The sequence below is a fragment of the Helianthus annuus genome, chromosome 5 (genome assembly GCF_002127325.2).
Source record: "Helianthus annuus cultivar XRQ/B chromosome 5, HanXRQr2.0-SUNRISE, whole genome shotgun sequence".
Classification (NCBI taxonomy): Eukaryota; Viridiplantae; Streptophyta; class Magnoliopsida; order Asterales; family Asteraceae; genus Helianthus; species Helianthus annuus.
Genome location: NC_035437.2, coordinates 73,780,105 through 73,786,104, shown reverse-complemented (window position 1 = coordinate 73,786,104; position 6,000 = coordinate 73,780,105). Strand labels below are relative to the sequence as shown.

The 6,000-nt window shown below is 38.4% G+C and overlaps 1 long non-coding RNA gene across 1 annotated transcript; it reads right to left on the bottom strand.

Annotated features, from left to right (window-relative positions):
• Window positions 1-409: 409 nt before the first annotated feature.
• LOC118492332 lies at window positions 410-3,225 on the bottom strand. Its single transcript, XR_004893232.1, has 3 exons — window positions 2,520-3,225; window positions 1,443-1,530; window positions 410-468 (listed from the first exon to the last, which is right to left on the bottom strand). It is a non-coding gene; the product is annotated as an uncharacterized LOC118492332 (long non-coding RNA).
• Between the last annotated feature and the right edge of the window lie 2,775 nt (window positions 3,226-6,000).

Here is a 6,000-nt window from a genome sequence, read left to right as displayed (position 1 = left end):
TATGTAGTATTGCATGTCCCCTTCAATTCTCATCAAACCTTAAAAAGCATATAGGGTTTCTTTTTCTCCTTTGCCTCATGTTGACGAAAAAAATAGAAGTTCAAGACTTCAAACTGTTGGCCCATGCAATCAAGCCAGAAGAATAGATGATATGGAAAGCCAAAACTGGTTCTCAACAGTTGATCACAATAAGCAGTGCATGTCCTAATCTTTCCCCAATGACAGTGGTTATATATCAGCTGATGATCTCTAAGTGCTGATCATCTCAACAACTGTTAGTCAAAGAACTACTGAAGATACAAAACTGATGTCACACCCCGAAAAATCAGGGCTGGCGTGACTGGACCGGTATCTTCATGGCACAGCGGAAGCAAATAAGCTAAGACTTCTAGAAAAAGAACGCCGCTAAGTACTCGAATTCCCATGGGTTCTCCTATTCCAACCGTTCCATAGTTTTGAAAATGCAACCTGAGAAAGAACATGCGAAAAAGTCAACATAAAGTTGAGCGAGTTCATAGTTTGTTTTGAAAAGATTTAAAATAAATCTTTTTGATAACCGGTTTAAAAGTTGTTGAGAAATCATAGTAAAATCATTTTCTCGGCATGATATATGAAAGTTGTGGGTCTAGCCCACGAGAGTCTTTGTAAGCAGGACCAACTCGTCCTCTTACTTGTACATAAGTTGAAAACATTATCAAAGTTTGTAAATACATGTATTATGAGTTTGCGTCAAATGAATATCAAAAACATTTGAAGGTTATAGTGTTGTAAGTTGGTATGTAAAGCGTCTATGAACATGTTGATCATTAATGTTTCGCGAGGACATTAATATATGCGACGACATAGGAGGTACTCAACCCGCGTAGGCAATTTAAGTGTCGAACTCTCGACAGTGGACACAACAGCACTCTAGTGGTCACCCTTGGACCGTGAGTGGGGCTCGCCCGTACCCATTAGATCTAACCTTTGTTCCTTGGTCCTCAAAAGGATTAATGGCACCTCAGTTACAGCCTATGCTCACATGATCTAAGAGTTCATTCCATAACTTAATCATACCTAAGTTTGATATGTATTTCCCCCTGAAAGTTGTTAACCAAAACGTTGAAAGAAAAGGGGGACATGATCTCACTGAGTTGTCTCATTTTTCATACGCAGGCCAACCCAGTCCCGTTGTTGTAACTAGGACATTCTCGTCTCTAGTTATGAAAATCATGCACGTTTGCGAAAATACGCGTTTGTTTTGTAAAACCGGTATGTTTAGTATAAACCTTTCGTAAACCTTTTGAGTTCGTTGAAATTCATTTGCAACATGGTTTATAAATATGTGTTTTTGTTCATCAAAATAGTGTTTGCTTTTGCAAAAACTTGCATGTCTTTCCACCCCCGAAAACATTTATAAAAAAAAAATGTAAAACAGTAAAAAGTGGGGGTTATGAACTCACCTGAATTTTCCTGTGCAAAGCTAGCTTAGTGTGATTCCGTGAGGTTGTTCCAAGAACTTGAATTAGCTAGCGTACAACTATAGTATTCCTAACAAGGAAAATACTTATAAGTTTCTAATTTAAACGTAGTTAAACCACGCGTCCGAGCTCTACCGAGTCGTTAATAAAACGACTCTACGAAGGTGTTATCGTGATTTAGAATAACCATCCTATAGTTATGTGATCCCGTTTATAATCGGGATAAAACTAAGTTTCGAGATCGACTTAGTTTTCGAATGATTTTTGATATATATATTTATATCTATAAATATAAAATACATTTACATAGTCGTGTTAGTTGTCGCAAATAGAAATGCGTAGATAAAATGGTACGGGTTCGATATGTCGTATGTGATGCGGTAATATACCGTTGTAGTTTTCGTAGGATGGAAATTAATAAATATATATACATATATTTTTATATATATTCGAAAACTTGATGTTCGAAACGAATATAAACAAATATATTCACTTTAAGAATTTGGAACCTAGACGATTAAAGAAGTATAAATAATTATATTTATGTTATATGGTTTCCGAATGTGAAACATTTGAAATATGAATTCCGGATTTCCAACGCTTGAAATAAATGTAATTCGTTATATTTATTTTATGGAAGTACTCGGATGTACAAATGTCCAAATAAATGTAGATAATTATGTTTATCTAAAAAAAATGTCGAGTTTCGTTAAGTTGTAAAACGTCACTAAATATACTTTTATGTTTATTTTATAAGAAACTCAGACTTCGATAAGTGTCGTTAAGAATTAAACGCGTTTTATAATTTGGGTTTTTTTTTAACGAAAATCGGGCAGAGTTCCCTCTGTTTTTGAAATAACCCCGACAACCCAAGTTGTCATTATTTTATCAAAAACTCAACAATTGTGAATCAAACAATATATGTAAAATTTTATCAAATACGACAAAGTAAAGCGCAAGCAGTCGTCAAAGGCATCGGTCGAGCTCGATTCGCGTAGTCTAAAAAAAATCTAAACTAATGTATATATAAATTCTAACGCGTTGCTAAAATCTCGTTACCGGGTCTTTGAGTTGACCGTGGTTGACCAGAACCGAACTGAGTTGACTCGTGTGGACTCAGGGTTGACCGAGTTGACCGGGTCAACTGTGTTGACCGGCGGGGTTGACTGAGTCAACTCGCTGAGTTGACCGAGTCAGCTTTCTGAGTTGACTTGAACCGACTGTGCCGCGAAACTCGAGCCACCCGGACTGAACCAAGACTCGTGTTGACCCGAACCAGTCTGACCCGAAACCGAGCCGCTCCAAAACAACTCGAACCAAACTGTTGACTGTTTGACCTGGACCCGAACCGAGTTACCGTGAAACCCGAAACTCCCGAAATCTGACCCGCAAGAAACCAACTAAGTCCCGAAACACCCACTGGTGAGCCGAAACCATATAACCTGAGCCGAGATGTGACCTGAACCAGAACCGAGCCGAACCACACCCGCTGGAGTTGAGTCGAGTACCCAGCTCTGCTGAACCACCATCACCGCTGCCCACTGTCGCCGCCGTCTGCGGCGGTGCCGCAGCCGTCGCCCTCTTCTCTCATCGCCGTTCTCTCTCTCTCTGTCTCGCCTCTCTCTCATCTCTTCAGCTCTCTCTCTCTCTCTCCTGTTTCTATCTCCGCCGCCGCACCACCACCAGACTGTGGTGGTGGTGGTCGTTTCTGTTCAAGCGAGGGGGTGGGGGTGTCACTGATCTTTGCCGAGAAGGGTGTGGGGGTGATCGTGAGGTGTGGATAAGTTGGGTTTGAAGTAGGTGAAGGAGATGAGATGGATTTTTGTGTGTATTGGAAAGATTAGAACTTGTATATGAGTGGTTTATATGTGTAATCAAAGCAAACAAAGAACAGGATTCAGTATGTGCGGCTGATCAAATGAAGGTGTTAGGGTTATAGCTACCTTTTTATAGCTAGGTTAGATTTCTTTTAAGTGGGCTTGGGCCCTAGGCCCACAAGCCCGTTTTGTGCGGCCCGAATCGTTACTAGAGCCCGTTTCGCAACCGAGTGTCATAAGTTGTCGTAAAATGAAATCTTAGAGCCGAAACACTAAAAAAAATTAAGTCGAAAACTAATGTCTGACATGTTCGTTCGATCGTTCGCGTTAAATCGCGTAAAAATTGTTTCGTTCGTCGTTCCTTGTTCGTTTTTCGATATGATTTCAACTACGGATATTAAAATTCGAAAACGAAGCCAAATATAACATAATATATTAATACCGAGGCATAATTCAAGTCTGATGCTTCCGTTTTGCCGTTGATTGTCGGTGTGTTACTGGTTCCGCGTTTTTCGTTCTCGTTTGCGTTTTGTATCATTCGAAGGCATGAAAGTTTCGCAAAACTAAATTTATAAATATAAAATACGCGTATAAAATTCGCATTCGTCAGTGTTGTCAGTATTTTGTACCGTGTCCGTTCGTTACCGCTTAACGATCAACAGATTTTTCCACAAATCACCATAAGTGCACTGTAGAGTCAGACAGGTGTTACTAGGCATACCAAGAGCCTAATTAAGTTAGTTTGTGTCTTAAACACTATTTATTATCGCCTTAAACGTTTGTTAGTTGCGTAATTAGAAGCCATTAATTACGGGTTGTCACATTCTCCCCCTGTTACAGAAATTTCGTCCACGAAATTTAGTCTATGTTATCTCCTCAGAGTTGTGTCATTCCTAGGTAAGTCCGAATATATTGTCCAATTGAGTGAACAATTAATTGAGTCAAGACTCGTTCAAATTACGTGAATGTGAGGATATATCAACAATAAGAACCCAACGGTTCAACTGAGTTTGTTCAAGAAATCTATGTCAAGTGAACGAAGCGTAGTGATACTATCACCAATGCAACTAAGTTTACAGGGTTCAACAAAAGAGGAATTTCGACCAATAGAATTCCAAATGAACGTTCACAGTATGCAAATCAATTTTGAAACAATAGAATTTACTACCAACGGAAACTTGCGTTGGTTGTTGTATGATTGAAATTTGAATCAACAAGCTCAGATGGATAGTATCAAGAAATGATTTGTCAACTATTGAACCAATAAATGAACAAGATAAAATCAGTGTGTTGACATTGTTAAGTTGCAAGGATACACCGAAATTACAACCGAAGTTAGTGTATCATCATCTTAATACATAGTTGCATTAAGACTATTTGAGTGGTTAGTAAATCAAAAAGCATACGTAGTTTCGCATGAAGCGATTGATCAAGATTAGCACAAGCTACTAGTTTATACCGACACCACAAGGTGTCGTAGTAATTTGAAATAATTCAATAATAGCGGTGATCGAACAAGTATCACCGGTATTCTGGAAATCAATTGAGAAGTTCAACGAAGTAAATCTGAATATTTGTTTCAAACAATTCTCATATGATTTTCAACCGAAGATGAAACAAATAAATAATGTTTTTCGATCGAAAATGAAAGAGCAATAAATATCACAAAATGTTTGATCGATGCTGAAAGAACCGTTAAGAGGCACACCGAAATATGACATGAACTTGTGTACCATTGTCTTAACACACAATTGTATTAAGACTGATTTAATACGATAAATCAACAAGGCAGATTTAATAAACAAATAATTAAATCCGTACATGATGTGAGCAACGAGATTAGCGCAAGCTTCAAACTTGTGAAATACGCCACCACAAGGTGATCGTGATCAAAGAAACGATTCAATGAAGTCGAAGACCAAACAAGCCTGTTATGGTTCAAAGCAAATGAAGTGCTTGTTGGGATTATTTCGAATATGAGGGCCTCAATCCATCATATGGAATCTTGAATCTAATATATATTACGAGCAAGTTCAAACAATTGAACTTGGTTTAAGCACCATCCAACAACGGATGTATGTATCAACAAGAAAATTTCGACATGGTTACAACGAAAAACCATGTATGTAGCTTGAAAAGAAAGGAGTTTCAACGAGTTTCGTTGACTCGATATCAAAGAGTCAACATTATGCAATAATGTGGTTTAGCTAGATCACAATGCAAGGAGTGAAGGTAGCGAAATAATATTTGAACTTGATAAAGCAACAATTTCAAGTGAAGCCACATGCGTAACAAACAACGCATGTGTAACATATGAATTCGTCAAGAATGAAACAAATGAGTATTCGCTATTATGAAAGAAAATTTTCGTGATGCAAGGATCATTAGGGGGGAGTAGAAATATGAAAGTCTACTCGTTATACGCAAAAGTCAGAATTTCAACAAAAGAAGTTTAAGGACTTTACCTGGAACTTCGTGTGATGGTCAGTTGTTAGGTGACATTACCATGGAATGTCGAACATAGCGTAATCGCGATAAATGAAATAGGGGGAATGCGAAGACGTGTGACTTCTTTTGCAGCGCCAACAATTGTGAGTCTCTTTAGACTAAGTATCGACCGTTGTGAAATCTTGTTCTAACGTACCTTAGCGAGGTTCGTGTCATTTGCATGATCACGTGGCAAAGTGCAGCATTTCGGTTGTTGTTTTCCCGTTGACGGGATT